Genomic DNA, 17,703 nt, shown 5'->3' on the forward strand with positions numbered 1-17,703 from the left:
GCCTGCCTCCTATGTAAGACAAGCTCAGACTAGGCCACTTTGCCTGAGCAACTTCCTAGTTGTTGGAGCCTCTGTGTGTTGCTACTGCCTGAATCCTACATTGACTACTTGTGTACCAACCCTGGCTTCGTTCTCTGACCTTGCTTTTTTTCTGCCTGTCCTGACCTGGGCTAGCCTATCAAACATGTCTCCTCCCATTATACTTTGCTCCCGTGAGCGGTCTCCTCAACCTCTGCTGGGCGTACCTGGGGGGCGCGACCTGGTCCCAGCTTGCTGCAAGTCCATCCCCACCATCAGGGGGTCTGGTGAAGAAGCAGGCTGGGGCTTAGACTCCGCGCCCTGGGGAACCCCAAGTTGAATATCAACAAGAGCTCACTACCACAGGTGCTGACACAAGGTTGGTTGCACCTTTGGATCTAAAACCAAAGTTTATTAATGTACATTATTATAATACTTATATTGTACTACGGATTGTGTAGTTGACTCTGCATATATACACAAGTTATGAAAATAGGCCAATTTACGAAAGTATGATTTATTCAACAGGGATACATGGAAGACATTGGAGATCCGCATCCCAGGAGGAAGGGCAAGGGCATAGGCAACCGGATTCACCTTGCGGAGGATGCGAAAAGGGCCAACAAAACGGGGGGCCAGTTTGGGTGCGGGCACCCGAAGATTGAGGTTGTGAGTAGACAACCACACCCGATCTCCGACCTGGTATGAAGGAGCGGGCAGCCGTCTGCAATCAGCCTGGAACTTCTGGCGCTGTGCTGAGTCCTTCAAGGACTTCTGGATCTGCCCCCATGAAGAACGCAGGGCAGCAAGATGGTTCTCCACAGTCGGAATGTCCTGTGGTGAGAACCTCTCAGGTAATACCGCAGTACCTGGCAAACTCCGCCCATGGCAGGAGATCGTCCCAATCGTCCTGATGGTCCGAGTTATAGCAGCAAAGGAATTGTTCCAGGGCCTGGTTGGAACGCTCCGCAGCCCCATTGGACTGCGGGTGGTAGGCCGAAGAGAAGGAGAGCCTGATACCCAACTGGGAGCAGAAGGCGCGCCAAAACCTAGACACGAACTGACTCCCGCGGTCTGAGACAATCACTGTGGGCAACCCATGCAGGCGAAAAATCTCCCTGGCAAAAACCGTGGCCAGTTCTTGAGCCGTTGGTAATCTCTTGAGCGGAACACAATGGCACATTTTGGAAAAACGATCGACGACCATGAGAATGACCATATGACCCCGAGACACAGGAAGGTCTACAATAAAATCCATGCCCAGCTGTGACCAAGGACGCTCCCCATTGGGAATGGGTTGCAGAAGGCCCAATGTAAGATGCCGTGGAGAGTTATTCTGGGCACAGACCGAACATGCCGCTACATAAGAGGCGATGTCGGCACAGAGAGTTGGCCACCAGAATAAACGAGAGACGACTCAGGACAACTGGTTCCTCCCCGGATGCCCGGCACTCTTGGAGTTATGGTAGGTACGCAGCAGGCGGGTGCGCAGTCCCTCAGGTACGAAACATCTACCATCCGGTCTCTCGGGGGGAGCGTCAGTTTGAGCCGCCAAAATCTGCTCCCCAAGGGGAGAAGTCAGACTGGTGCGAATGGCAGCCAGGATCTGATCCGGAGGTATGACCGAGGTTGGCTCAGAGTTCTCCCTGGACAACTCAGAGTATTGCCGCGACAATGCATCGGCTCTGACATTCTTGGAACCAGGCAAATAGGAAACCACATAGTTGAAACGCGACAAGAACAAGGCCCATCTGGCCTGACGGGGCATCAATCTCTTGGCCTCCGAAAGATACGTTCAGGTTCTTGTGATCGGTAAGAATGAGGACCGGAACCGTGGAGCCCTTGAGCAGGTGCCTCCATTCCTTGAGAGCCAGAATGATGTCCAACAACTCCCTATCTCCAATATGGTAGTTGCATTCTGCAGAGGAAAGCTTCCTGGAGTAGAACCCACAGGGAAGTAGGGGTCCATCGAGCGACCGACGCTGAGACAGGAGAGCGCCTACTCCCGTCTCGGATGCATCAACCTTGAGGATGAAAGGCAACCCAGGATTGGGATGAGACAGTATCGGAGCCGAAGCGAAGGCGGATTTCAGAGCCTCAAAAGCTACGATGGCCTCGGATGGCCACTCGTGAGGATTACTGCCCTTCTTGGTTAGGTCTGAGAGAGGCTTTGCCAGCGTGGAGAAGTTCCTGATGAACTTCCGATAATAGTTGGCGAAACCCAAAAAGCGCTGAATGGGCCGAAGACCATTGGGATGAGGCCATTGCAGAACCACCGCAACCTTTTGAGGGTCCATGGAGAATCCCACCGCAGAAATGATGTAGCCCAAAAAGGCAACCTGGGACCGGTGGAATTCACACTTCTCGAGCTTACAAAAAAGTTTGTTCTCACGTAACCGTTGCAGCACCCGCTTGACATCCTGGATATGGGACTCCATGGAGGCAGAGTAAACCAGGATATCATCCAAGTAAACCACCACGCACACTGCTGCAACAAGTCACGAAAGACATCATTTATGAACTCCTGAAAGACCGCGGGCGCGTTACACATCACCGGGGATTTATAGTGACCGGTTCTGGTGTTAAACGCGGTCTTCCACTCGTCCCCCTGCTTGATCCGTACGAGGTTGTACACCGTCCTAAGGTCAAGTTTGGTAAAGACCGTTGCTCCCTTGAGGTGTTCGAACAACTCGGTAATCAACAGGATAGGGTAGGCATTCTTGATGGTGATTCGATTGAGACCCCTATAATCGATGCAAAACCTCAATTCACCACCCTTCTTCTTTACGAAGAAAAAGCCCGCTCCTGCTGGAGAAGTAGACTTACGAATGTGCCCCCGGGAAAGTGCATCCGCAACGTACTCCTCCATGGCCTGATTCTCTGCAACCGAAAGAGGATACACCCTGCCACGGGAAGAGTGGCACCGGGTTGCAAGGGTATGGCGCAGTCGTAAGAACGATGGGGAGGTAAGGCACCAGCGCGCACCTTGTCAAACACGTCCAGGTACTCCCCATAGTCGGTGGGCAACGCAGAGTCTGAGGAGGCACACAACACTTTAACCAGCCCACGGATGCACCCAGCCCCACACTGTGGAGACCACGAGAGAATCTCAGCCGTTCGCCAGTTAAAGGTTGGATTGTGCTTCTGGAGCCAGGGATACCCCAAAACCACAGAATAGTGCGGGGAAGAAATTACCTGAAAACAGGCCAACTCCCTGTGAACAGCCCCAATAGCTACTTCAACTGGCAGAGTCTCGTGGGTAACCTGCGGTGGTTGCAGGGGCCTGCCATCTATTGCCTCGAGAACCAATGGGGTAACTCGAGCCTGCAGGGGATGGAGTGCTGGGCGGCAAACGAGCTGTCCACAAACAACCCGCCGGCCCCAGAGTCTATCAACACCTGGGCCGTCACCGAGCCCTCCGCCCAAGAGAGGACAACGGTGATCAGTGGTTTATCTTTGCGGAACGCCGGGGACAAGGAGACTCCACCCAAGATCTGTCCCTGACAGGATCTCAGGTGCGAGCGTTTCCCGGATGGACCAGACAGGACTGCCGAAAGTGCCCACCAAGGCCACAGTACAAGCAGCGACCCTCCCGACGCCGAGCGGCCCGCTCTCCCTCGGAAAGGCGAGCAAACCCCAGCTGCTTGGGCTCCCCACCAGACAAGCCATCCCCAGGAGGCGTGGGAGGAGAGGGAGGAACGGGTGGGACAGAAAACGTAGGCGCCAGTCGGTTGGGAGGCCTCCGCAGGCGTTCCTTGAGTGAAGGCCTCTCCCTGGGCCTGGTGTTAATCAGGATTAGGAAGGAAATGAGTGCTTCCAGCTCCACAGGCAGTTCTTTGGCTGCAATCTCGTCCTTCAACGCATCTGAAAGACCATGAGAAAAAGCAGCCACCAGAGCCTCATTGTTCCAGCCCACCTCTGCCGCCAGGGTACGAAACTCTATGGCGTACTCGGGACCGTCCGTGAACCCTGATGCATGGACATGAGCAGCTTGGCAGCCGAGGTGGAGCGAGCCTGCACGTCGAATACCCTACGGAAGGCGTCGACAAAACCGGAAAATTCGTGAATCACCGGGTCATTCCTCTCCCATAAAGGATTTGCCCAGGCCAAGGCCTTGTCTGAGAGCAGCGAGATTAGGAAACCCACCTTTGACCTCTCAGTTGGAAAAGCGTGGGGTATCAACTCGAAATATATGCCCACCTGGTTGAGGAACCCACGACATTGACTCGGCTCACCCCCAAAGCGCTGTGGAAGAGGGGCTGAACCAGTCATACCTCTGGGCACCGCGGGTGCCGCAGCAGCCGCGGCGGTAGGCGCAACAACTGGAGCAGCAGCGGGGGCGACCACCGGAGTGACAACCGGCCTAATAGCACCAGGAGTAAGGTGCGCGGTGCGTGCAAGCAAAGTCTGCAACGCCTGAGCGAACTGATCCAACAGGAGATCCTGTTGATGAAGTCTGGCGACTAACATGGGAAGCGAAGGCGTAACTACACCATCAGGATTCATGGCATTTGTGTAATGTCAGGGCAGGAGCTGTGGAACGGACAAGGCAGGCCTAATGGCAGGGTCACGCACCGACTGACGACAACTACCACCCACAGACCGGAGTCCCTCAGGGCGCGGAGTCTAAGTCCCAGGCTGCCCTTCAGCAGGGCTCCTGATGGTGGGGATGGACTTGACGCAGCCAGGGACCAGGTCGCAGCCCCCGAGACACCCCAGCTGCGGTAATGGCCGCTGCCAATGGCGTATAGCTGGTAGGAACCAGATAAGACAATAGCGTAGTCGGGCAGGCCGGGTCGATAACAACGGGACAGACAGTACAGAACGGTAGACAAGAATAACAGGTCTCAAGCTGGGTTCAGCAACGGGAGGTCAGATAAAGGGATAAAGCAGAGAATAGTCTAGTCAAAAGCCGAGTCAGTTTCCAGGAGAGCCACGAGAGTAGAAACAGAGCTTGTTGCAACACGAACATACAAGACACGAATGCAAAGAGCACGTGCGGACAACAGGCTTATATGTGATCAACCACACTCCTCTGGGGGATTGACCGCAGAGGCCTGAAGGCATAAAAGACTCCCACCATGCTCTGCAGAAACCCAAGATGGATGTCAGCACATGGAGCAGCATAACCTCTGGGAAAAGGTAGGACCTTGACATGAAACTTTGCTACAATGTAAATTAGTGAGTGTACAGCTTGTATAACAGTGTAAATGTGCTGTCCCCTCAAAATAACTCAACACAACCATTAATGTCTAAACCGCTGGCAACAAAAGTGAGTACATCCCTAAGTGAAAATGTCCAAAAATTGGGCCCAATTAGCCATTCCCCCCCCCCCCCCCCCATGTCATGTGACTCGTTAGTGTTACAAGGTCTCAGGTGTGAATGCGGAGCAGGTGTGTTAAATTTGGTATTATCGCTCTCACTCTCTCATACTGGTCACTGGAAGTTCAACATGGCACCTCATGACAAAGAACTCTCTGAGGATCTGAAAAAAAGAATAGTTGTTCTAGATAAACATAGGCTAGGCTATATGAAGATTGCCAAGATCCTGAAACTGAGGTGCAGCACGGTGGCCAAGACCATACAGCGATTTAACAGGACAGGTTCCACTCAAAACAGGCCTTGCCATGGTCGGCCAAACAAGTTGAGTGCACGTGCTCAGGGTTATGAGGGGATGACCAGAGACTGCGGACATAGCACAGGTGATGACCAGAGACTGCGGACATAGTACAGGGGATGATCAGAGACTGCGGACATAGTACAAGAGATGACCAGAGACTGCAGACATACTACAGGGGTTGACCAGAGACTGCGGACATACTACAGGGGTTGACCAGAGACTGCGGACATACTACAGGGGTTGACCAGAGACTGCGGACATAGTACAGGGGATGACCAGAGACTGCGGACATAGTACAGGGGATCACCAAAGACTGCGGACATAGTACAGGGGATCACCAAAGACTGCAGACATAGTACAGAGGATGACAGCAAGCTGTCACAGCCGGTTGCCCACACTAAAGATGCCGGCCCCTGGAGAGAAGACGTTGAGGACAGCGCTGGACCAAGGAACAGGTAGGACCGAGGAGCACAGAAGAGCCGAGTGGCTGACCCAGTATTCTAACATTTTTTTGGGGGAAAAAAAGTGCATCTTATGGAGTGAAAAATACAGTAATTTGTTATTTTGTCACTAGATGGAACTGTAAAATTCGGGTTTCATTATTTTAAAATCATTCCACCCCATTATATAGTCCGCCTATAGGAGAGGTTTATTGTATTCTCTATTTAATGTCCACTTCAGAGTAAAGTCTGATCATCTTCAGAAAGGAGCACGCCCGCCAGGGGCCAAGGGGGCGATGGATATACAATAGCAGTGGCGGAGGGCACCTCACCGATCCATGGACTTATATATGTGTCTGTCTTTTACCATAATCATGAGAGTGCAATACAGCTTTGTTTTTAATTAAGTGTTCTTGCATAGCAAGGAACACTTATTGTTATCTCACATATATATTCTTATTCTTATTCCGTTTCTTATTATAGCCATATTTGCCACGCTAACTCCTCCCACAGTTTTTACACTACAAATACAAGTAATATATCAAAACGTGCGGATTGTTCCCGATCGGATTGCTATTACTTTGTGGAATGTTTCGCCGAATCGTTCAAGAAATATCGCGGTTTTTGCGGCAAAATTTTCCCATAGGAATGCATTGAGCAGCAGAGCACAGCTAGAGTGTGTAAAGGAAAAATCAGAAAAATCAGAACATGATTTGTAAACTGCCATCACTCTTTCATTTTCAAGCCCACCTACACATATCTTATATCAAAACGTTCAGCTAACCCTGCTGTCACTAAAAATGTTCACGGCTAGGACATATTCCTGATAGTTTTCAGAATATGACCATTTGTTTGGACCTCATCCCTCCCATTGACTTTCATTGAAACTCCACTTTAGACACAAGAAATTTTAAGGGACGTTTTTAAACTGCGACTGTGCCTTCATTTGTTATCTTTCAGAGACATACTATACATCAAACTGTAGGTCTTTTTCTTGTGATTATCACAATATAAAACTTTTCACGGTAGCATTTATACTTTTAAAACTACAAGTGTTTGAAGATGGCAATCGCCAGTGAATTTGGCAAGTTTAAACAGCCTGTTTAGAGCGAGGCTTCTCACACACCTGTGACTGACTGAGGTAACAGGTGCAAGCAAAGGTCACTCAGGGGGCAGCTGAGTCACATTAGAGTGAGAAAGCTACAGTGTGAAAGGAAAAATCAGAACATGATTTGTAAACTGCCATAACTATGTCATTTTCAAGCCCACCTACACATATCTTATATCAAAACGTTCAGCTAACCCTGCTGTCACTAAAAATGTTCACGGCTAGGACATACTCCTGATAGTTTTCACAATATGACCATTTGTTTGCAAATAACCCCTCCCATTGACTTTCATTGAAAATCCACTCAGAGCCACCTGAAATGTTAAGGGACGTTTTTAAACTGCGACTGTGCCTTCATTTTTAATATTGCAGAGACATACTATACATCAAAATTTAGGTCTGTTTCTTGTGATTGTCACATTATAAACCTTTTCACGGTAGCATTTATACTTTTAAAACTACAAGCGTTTGAAGATGGCAATCGCCAGTGATGTCGGCAAGTTTGAGCACTGTGTTTATAACCATGACTCTGCCCTTGGTGTGGAGGGAGTTGCCATAGGAACCCAGCTGTGTGAGCAGGAAGCAGAGAGACAAAAGCTACTCCACCCACTCCAGTGTGTGGAGGCCAGAACACCACACAATTTCCACAGAAATTGTGAAGACGCCAGTGAAGTGAGCAATTTTAAGCAGTTTGTTTTTACCGCTATTCTCTGCCATATTTGAAATCTAATTAAGTGTTCTTGCATAGCAAGGAACACTTATTGTTATCTCACATATATATTCTTATTCTTATTCCGTTTCTTATTATAGCCATATTTGCCACGCTAACTCCTCCCACAGTTTTTACACTACAAATACAAGTAATATATCAAAACGTGCGGATTGTTCCCGATCGGATTGCTATTACTTTGTGGAACGTTTCGCCTAATCGTTCAAGAAATATCGCGGTTTTTGCGGCAAAATTTTCCCATAGGAATGCATTGAGCAGCACAGCACAGCTAGAGTGTGCAAAGGAAAAATCAGAAAAATCAGAACATGATTTGTAAACTGCCATCACTCTTTCATTTTCAAGCCCACCTACACATATCTTATATCAAAACATTCAGCTAACCCTGCTGTCACTAAAAATGTTCACGGCTAGGACATATTCCTGATAGTTTTCAGAATATGACCATTTGTTTGGACCTCATCCCTCCCATTGACTTTCATTGAAACTCCACTTTAGACACAAGAAATTTTAAGGGACGTTTTTAAACTGCGACTGTGCCTTCATTTGTTATCTTTCAGAGACATACTATACATCAAACTGTAGGTCTTTTTCTTGTGATTATCACAATATAAAGCTTTTCACGGTAGCATTTATACTTTTAAAACTACAAGCGTTTGAAGATGGCAATCGCCAGTGAATTTGGCAAGTTTAAATAGCCTGTTTAGAGCAGAGCTGTCACACACCTGTGACTGACTGAGGTAACAGGTGCAAGCAAAGGTCACTCAGGGGGCAGCTGAGTCACATTAGAGTGAGAAAGCTACAGTGTGAAAGGAAAAATCAGAACATGATTTGTAAACTGCCATCACTATGTCATTATCAAGCCCACCTACACATATCTTATATCAAAACGTTCAGCTAACCCTGCTGTCACTAAAAATGTTCACGGCTAGGACATACTCCTGATAGTTTTCACAATATGACCATTTGTTTGCAAATAACCCCTCCCATTGACTTTCATTGAAAATCCACTCAGAGCCACCTGAAATGTTAAGGGACGTTTTTAAACTGCGACTGTGCCTTCATTTTTAATATTGCAGAGACATACTATACATCAAAATTTAGGTCTGTTTCTTGTGATTGTCACATTATAAACCTTTTCACGGTAGCATTTATACTTTTAAAACTACAAGCGTTTGAAGATGGCAATCGCCAGTGATGTCGGCAAGTTTGAGCACTGTGTTTATAACCATGACTCTGCCCTTGGTGTGGAGGGAGTTGCCATAGGAACCCAGCTGTGTGAGCAGGAAGCAGAGAGACAAAAGCTACTCCACCCACTCCAGTGCGTGGAGGCCAGAACACCACACAATTTCCACAGAAATTGTGAAGACGCCAGTGAAGTGAGCAATTTTAAGCAGTTTGTTTTTACCGCTCTTCTCTGCCATATTTGAAATCTAATTCTTATTCCGTTTCTTATTATAGCCATATTTGCCACGCTAACTCCTCCCACAGTTTTTACACTACAAATACAAGTAATATATCAAAACGTGCGGATTGTTCCCGATCGGATTGCTGTTACTTTGTGGAACGTTTCGCCAAATCGTTCAAGAAATATCGCGGTTTTTGCGGCGAAATTTTCCCATAGGAATGCATTGAGCAGCAGAGCACAGCTAGAGTGTGCAAAGGAAAAATCAGAAAAATCAGAACATGATTTGTAAACTGCCATCACTCTTCCATTTTCAAGCCCACCTACACATATCTTATATCAAAACGTTCAGCTAACCCTGCTGTCACTAAAAATGTCCACGAATGCCAGTAGTGTACCGCGCTCCAATATATTCTACCTTATGTGATATAATGAATTCATAAGTGTACCACCGATAATCAAATAATTACATCAATTAAATATACTTAAATATATGATTTGTGTAAATATATAAAATAAATTAATTTATCAATGTGAAAAAACAAAAACTATGAATGAAAAATATAAATAAAAAATAAAAAATATTTGCAGTGGGAATGAGTTCCTTCTGTATAAATGAGATGGTGTTATTATTCAGTCTGGATAAAAATAAAAAAAAATTAAAATTAAAATAAAAAAATAAAATAAAATAAAAATAAAAATAAAATTAAAATTAAAATAAAAATAAAAATTAAATTAAAATTAAATTAAAATTAAAATAAATAAAAAATATTTGCAGTGGGAATGACAGTTCCTTCTGTATAAATGAGATGGTATTATTATTCAGTCTGGATAAAAATTAAATTAAAATAAAAATTAAATTAAAATAAAAAAAAAATTAAATTAAAATTAAAATAAAATTAAAAATAAAATAAAAATAAAAATTAAAATAAAATTAAATTTAAAAATAAAATAAAAATAAAATTAACATAAAATTAAAATAAAAATAAAATTAAAATAAAAATAAAAATAAAATTAAAATTAACATAAAATTAAAATAAAAATAAAAATAAAATTAAAATAAAATAAAAATAAAATTAAAATTAACATAAAATTAAAATAAAATTAAAATTAAAATTAAAATAAAATTAAAAATTAAATAAAAATAAAAATTAAAATAAAAATAAAATTAAATTTAAAAAAAAAATAAAATAAAAATAAAATAAAAATAAAATTAACATAAAATTAAAATAAAAATAAAATTAAAATAAAAATAAAATTAAAATTAACATAAAATTAAAATAAAAATAAAAATAAAATTAAAATAAAATAAAAATAAAATTAAAATTAACATAAAATTAAAATAAAATTAAAATAAAATTAAAATTAAAATAAAAATAAAATTAAAAATAAAATAAAATTAAAATTAAAATAAAAAAAAAAATTAAAATAAAAATAAATAATTGATATCCCGGATAAGACACTATGTTTCTTTTCTTTAATATTTAATTAATACTAATTTTAGCACGCAATTGAACTTGGCAAGTTTAAAAAGCCTGTTTAGAACAGGCATGCTGACATTCCTCTCAGAGTGAGTTGTCATAGCAACCCAGCTGTCTCAGCACAGTGAGCCTACTCCGCCCTCTCCAGGTGCAGCAACCAAAGGTCACTCAAGAGGCAGATGACTCACGAGGCTGGACTGTGAGCTTCAAAATACAAGCTGAAATGCATTTCTCACTATCAGGCTTGCAATGTGCACTGCTTACATTTCATCAATCATTTGGTAAAGGTTGCGGCAAGAACACTTTACACAATTTCCCCAGAAATTGTAGATTGTCTAGTTCTTATTTTTATTCCGTTTCTTATTATAGCCATATTTGCCACGCTAACTCCTCCCACAGTTTTTACACTACAAATACAAGTAATATATCAAAACGTGCGGATTGTTCCCGATCGGATTGCTATTACTTTGTGGAACGTTTCGCCAAATCGTTCAAGAAATATCGCGGTTTTTGCGGCGAAATTTTCCCATAGGAATGCATTGAGCAGCAGAGCACAGCTAGAGTGTGTAAAGGAAAAATCAGAAAAATCAGAACATGATTTGTAAACTGCCATCACTCTTCCATTTTCAAGCCCACCTACACATATCTTATATCAAAACGTTCAGCTAACCCTGCTGTCACTAAAAATGTTCACGAATGCCAGTAGTGTACCGCGCTCCAATATATTCTACCTTATGTGATATAATGAATTCATAAGTGTACCACCGATAATCAAATAATTACATCAATTAATTATACTTAAATATATGATTTGTGTAAATATATAAAATAAATTAATTTATCAATGTGAAAAAACAAAAACTATGAATGAAAAATATAAATAAAAAATAAAAAATATTTGCAGTGGGAATGAGTTCCTTCTGTATAAATGAGATGGTGTTATTATTCAGTCTGGATAAAAATAAAAAAAAATTAAAATTAAAATAAAAATAAAATTAAAAATAAAATAAAAATTAAATTAAAATTAAAATAAATAAAAAATATTTGCAGTGGGAATGACAGTTCCTTCTGTATAAATGAGATGGTATTATTATTCAGTCTGGATAAAAATAAAAATAAAATAAAAATTAAATTAAAATAAAAAAAAATTAAATTAAAATTAAAATAAAATTAAAAATAAAAATAAAATTAAATTTTAAAAAAAAATAAAATAAAAATAAAATTAACATAAAATTAAAATAAAAATAAAATAAAAATAAAAATAAAAATAAAATTAAAATTAATATAAAATTAAAATAAAAATAAAATTAAAATAAAAATAAAAATAAAATTAAAATTAACATAAAATTAAAATAAAAATAAAAATAAAATTAAAATAAAATAAAAATAAAATTAACATAAAATTAAAATAAAATTAAAATAAAATAAAATAAAAATTAAAATTAAAATAAAAAAAAAAATTAAAATAAAAATAAATAATTGATATCCCGGATAAGACACTATGTTTCTTTTCTTTAATATTTAATTAATACTAATTTTAGCACGCAATTGAACTTGGCAAGTTTAAAAAGCCTGTTTAGAACAGGCATGCTGACATTGCTCTCAGAGTGAGTTGTCATAGCAACCCAGCTGTCTCAGCACAGTGAGCCTACTCCGCCCTCTCCAGGTGCAGCAACCAAAGGTCACTCAAGAGGCAGATGACTCACGAGGCTGGACTGTGAGCTTCAAAATACAAGCTGAAATGCATTTCTCACTATCAGGCTTGCAATGTGCACTGCTTACATTTCATCAATCATTTGGTAAAGGTTGCGGCAAGAACACTTTACACAATTTCCCCAGAAATTGTAGATTGTCTAGTTAAATTATTGACAGTCTACACTCAGAGGCACCTTCCTTTTCCTTTTTGCATGTACCTGGAGATTGCTTCCTCTTTCTACAAGAAGGCTTGCCATGAAGTAGATAATGTCTTTTTTTATGTATTGTCATGTGTTAACCTTGAATTACTGAACTGTATTGCTCTACCACCCTAGTTTTGTCAATACAGTCGGTTTGCTTTACCTTGGTCAGCGTGTGCCCTGTCTGCCCGGTCATGATATTCTGGTGGTGTTAGCAGAAGTGAGGTTCTGCCTAGGGCCAAGATAAGAACAGAGGACCCAAAATTACCAGCGGGTCCTACGAGGGTAGCGCTACACACTTGAGACTGTGTGTGAACAGTTCCTTCACGTTTAAACAACAACTTAACATCAACACAGAGCCTATCAAAACAGAAAAACTTTTAAAGTATACCTAAAGGCAAAACTGTTTTTTTTTTATGTTTTGTGGTGAAAGATTAGAACCACTGTTTTTACTGCTGTTGGTGTCCCTGTTAGGAAGATTCACTGTCTCTATTAGTCCTTTTTACCATTATCACCAAATTGAAAGTAAAGGAAAATCCCAAATTGTGGGTTGTCCCTAGAACAGGAATACAGTAATACCTCGGTTTACAAATTTAATTCATTCTGCAGGACTTTTCGTATAGCGAAAAATTTGTAAACTGAAACATCGTTTCCAATAGGAATGCATTATAAAACCAATTAATCTGTTCTGGAGGTCAGAAAAAAGTAAACGCTACTAAAATACCGCATGAGTTATTTTATTAAGTTATGCGGTATTTTAAGTAGTGACAACCATGTGTTAATGTTTCAGTGGGGTTCCCCACTGACAGCTGAATGTAAAAGAATTGCCGGCAATTAAAAAAATAATTTAAAAAACAGCTTGGGGTTCCCTTCATCCATACCAAGCCCTTCAGGTCTGGTATGGATTTTGAGGGGAACTTCCATGCCAAAAATCCTTCCCAAAATTCATACCAGACCCTTATCTGAGCATGCAGCCCGGCAGGTCAGGAAAGGGGGTGGGGAGAAGCTAACGCCCCCCTCCTGAACCATACCAGGCCACATGCCCTCAACATAGGGTGGTGCATTGCGGCAGGGAGTCTCCCCCCCCAAAACACCTTGTCCCCATGTTGATGGGGACAAGGGCCTTTTCCCCACAACCCTGGCCGGTGGTTGTGGGGGTCTGCGGGCAGGGGGCTTGTTGGAATCTGGAACAAGGGGGCTCCTAGATACCGCCCCCCCCCCATGTGATTGAGTATGGGGTACATGGTCCCGATACTCATTCACAAAAAAAAAAAAGTGTAGTGTGAAAAAAGACAGAACATGGTCTTTGACAAGTCTTTTATTAAAAGAAAAAACTAAAAGAATATCCCCCGCAGTGGATCCAACGTCAATCACGATGCCTGCCACATTATTTTCAATCTGGCATGGGAGTTCCCCTCAAAATCTATACCAGATCCGAAGGGCCTGGTATGGATGGGAGGGGGGACCCAACACCGTTTTTTAAATTTAATTTGGTGCTGGTTTTTAAATGTAATTATGGCTTTTTTTTTTCTTCACCATAGCTCAGAAATTCAGCTGTCACTTCCCCCAGCTAAAAGAGAGAAAGTTTTCTTTTAGTTTATTTCCTGGAGTTAAAATAAACAATGTTTCCTTTTAGTTTTAAAAGAAACAAAGTTTCCTGTAACTCCAGGGAAAGTGACAGCTAATCTTGTGAGCTATAGTGAAGAAAAAAAAAGCTGGCAATTGCATTTAAAAATTAGCACCAGCATACACTTATTATTAAAAAACTCATAAACCAAGGCATTATTTTCAATGGATTTTCATTCGTAAACCGAAAATTATGTTAACCGAGACATTCGTAAACCGAGGTACCACTGTAGTTGGGAAATCTTCCAGTGGGGACACATGTTCTGTGACAACCAGGGATTCTCTTGCTTTTGAGTGATTTTCCCTCACTTCCTGTTTTTGGTGTGGGAGAGGAAATGAAGGGAAATTTCCCCAGGGAGGCACAGATGACAAAATTAAACCTTACGGGAGTTATAACCCTCTGTAAGGAACCGCCTGGCGGAGCCTCTAGCAGCCCACTGGTCAGGCTTCCCCAGAGCGCGGAGTCTAAGTCCCGGTTCACTTGTTCACCAGGGCCCCTGATGGTGGGGATGGACTTGGAGCAAACCGAGACCAGGTCGCGGCCCCCGGGTATACCCACCAGTGGTAGAGGAGCTCGCCAGAGGTTCCTGCTGGGTTAGAGCCTGATGTGAGGAGGCAGGGATAACCCAACAGGATGGACAGATGGATGGATGGAGAAGCAGGTGCAAGGTCAGACAAGCCGAGTCAGTAGCCGTGGGGTCGGTGCGGTACAAAGCAGCGGGCAGAGAATGGTCGGGTCACACGCCAGGTCAGCAACAAAAGATCAGATCCACAAGGGGGCATCCAGGAGCGAGGTCAGGCAAGCCAAGGGTCAGGACAGGAGAATCAGCAAGGTCAGAGCAGTCCGGGTCAGCAACAATCACAAATACACAGGTTCAGGAACAGGATATCAGAAAGACCATATGGCAACCAGTGACAGCACAGGGGGGATTTAAATACCGCGCCCTGCGCTGTCATTGGTGCCAGGCGCGTACCCGCGGACCCCAGTGCGCATGCGCAAGCTCCATCGCCGTGGCCGGCCCGGACTTAGCGCCCGCACACCAGTGCGAGTCGGCATACTGCGCCAGGACCAGCGCTGCGGCGATCCCTGACACCCTCCTACCCAGAAAACAGAATACACATTCCTGGTTGAATAACTCTCCCTATAGAGTCAAAATTTAGGGGGGGGTTCATAGCTTCTGAATTGATAAGCTTACATAAAGAATAAGAATATATTTACATGTATCCAGTAATTACCCGCATTTTCAGACCAAACACAGACATACTTGGAAGCAACAGAAGAAAGTCAGGCACATCTTATCTCTCAGATGGTATAGGCATCCAATACCAATTCCATTCTGGATCAGGGGCGGACTGACAACTCATGGGGCCCCCCGGCAATAGGGGATCATGGGGCCCCTGTGTCCTTGCCCAAACTCAAAAAAGCCTATGAAAAAGGTACCAGGGACATCTCAAGAGGCCCCCTACTAACCCCGGGCCCTTGGGCAGTGCCCGAGTTTCCAAATGGTCAGTCCGCCCCTGTTCTGGACAATATTAATACAGGTTGCCAAAATGCAACCTGTAAGCCTCTGAAGATAAACCAGTAAACTGCATCTGAGGGAGCGGCAGCTGCATGATCATAAACAATTTTACACCCCTTTGGCCACTCCTCATACTCTTTGACTGGTCAGGTCATTTCTATCACCATCCTCCTGCAGGGCCAGAAAAGGTGGCTGCATCAGCAGTCTGGAGCTCTCCTTTGCTATGGCAAGGAAGAACATCATCCAACAGCCTTATTCGTTGAAAGCTAAAAAAAACTATTATTGAAGTGTTACTAAACCTATGGCCCTACATTCACTATATCTGGTCTCCCACACTACACACAACATGGAATTTCAATTATTTTTGTAAATATAAACTGCTAAATACCTTTTCCTATCAGCAGTATATAGCAGTCTTGTGACTTCTATCAGTGTCCAGCTGAGCACTGGTTAATCTGTAGGAGGAGTTTTCATTCTGCATTGGGTGTCCTGTGAGGCTGCATAACCCTTGACCCTCTGTCTGGACTGTGCCAATTTGCCCTGTGCAGATCACATGCACCCTCCCAAAGAAAAAAAAACAAAACAAATCTCTAGCCATACACATTAAACACACACTGAGCATATGCAGAGTGTTTCCTAGAGCTCTGTACTATCAGCAGATGAATTTGGGACAGTAGAAGAAAGGAAGGACCAGAGAAGAAATTGTGCCTTTTTACACAATGTGGATTAACCCGTATGTTCCACAGTGAGTATAACAAGCATGCTTTACTGCATATAGAGACCGATTTTACTGTTGTGGATTTAGTGACACTTTAAGTACTTTCATTTTTGATTTTTTTTTCTATTGTATTATTTCTTATTGTATTTTTGTAATACCCTTTTCTGTAAATATTTTGTTTGCACTATTTTACATTTTTTTCTTATTAAATGATACTTTAAAATGAATAAAAGTATCTCTAATGCACTGAGCCATGACAGTAAGGATCCTTGTCCCTTAAATTTCGGAAATATTCCTGTCTGTGTAAAGATGTGAATTATAGACTAAAAGACTTACAGATTAAAAGTCATAATTTTTTTGCAGATCTTGTGAACAATTGGTGTTCCTGATAAACCACCCGACGGCAGCTGTCAAAGTAATAAAGTTCGGTTCTGTCATTTGCAGGGTGGATGCCATAGCTGTGATATATTATATAAATTATATTTTTTATGGCTATTGCCTTAAAATACCAGTTGCTTTAAAAACTTCTAATCAGTACTTACTTAACTGAAAATTGTGCAGAAATAGCAGAAACATTGTGAAGCATGTTAGTAACCCTATCCCTGTAGCTTTAACTTAAACAATTTTGCCATTCACAGTTATTTTTATTGTACATAAGATTAAAATCAACAACACAACTGTTTAGTCTTACCTTTTTTCACACGGCTCCAAAAGTAGAATAAAAAGGGTGCTGCAGATCAGACCTACACAATCTGCTTCTGTAACCAAGTAACACACCTAGGAGACAGAGAAAGCATGCAACATGAGTCAGCAAACATGATGGGAAAAAAAAGAGAAGCTGTTAATGGCACTCTCTATTGCTGATTCAAATGCCCTCTAGGAGCAAATTTTTAGATTATTGTATTTGTGATACAATTGTATTAATCACATTTACATGACATCTGACTGATTGTCACTGAATTAATATTACCTGTTGAGCTTTTGAAAAATTCAATATTTTTCAGTACAGATTTGAATGTTCAATGGCTACTATGTTCTCCATTTATTTAAGATTGTACGTTTAAAGTACCACAATCTCTGTGGGACACCTGCACAAATTGTAACTCCCTGATCTTTGGTATTTAATGTCTGTTCTATTACCTTTG

At 42.3% G+C, this 17,703-nt stretch overlaps 1 protein-coding gene across 1 annotated transcript in view; it reads right to left on the reverse strand.

The window, feature by feature from the left end:
* Window positions 1–17,367, reverse strand: part of LOC149441905 (leucine-rich repeat-containing protein 18-like) — a 208,481-nt gene extending 191,114 nt beyond the window's left edge. The window contains exon 1 of the mRNA XM_089656774.1: window positions 17,250–17,367. The gene's annotated coding sequence lies outside the window, so the exon portion shown is untranslated. The remainder of the gene's footprint in view (window positions 1–17,249) is intronic.
* Window positions 17,368–17,703: the final 336 nt, after the last annotated feature.

The sequence above is a fragment of the Staurois parvus genome, unplaced genomic scaffold (genome assembly GCF_062004578.1).
Source record: "Staurois parvus isolate SC_StPar_1 unplaced genomic scaffold, SC_StPar_1.0 ptg000937l, whole genome shotgun sequence".
In the NCBI taxonomy this organism is placed as follows: domain Eukaryota; kingdom Metazoa; phylum Chordata; class Amphibia; order Anura; family Ranidae; genus Staurois; species Staurois parvus.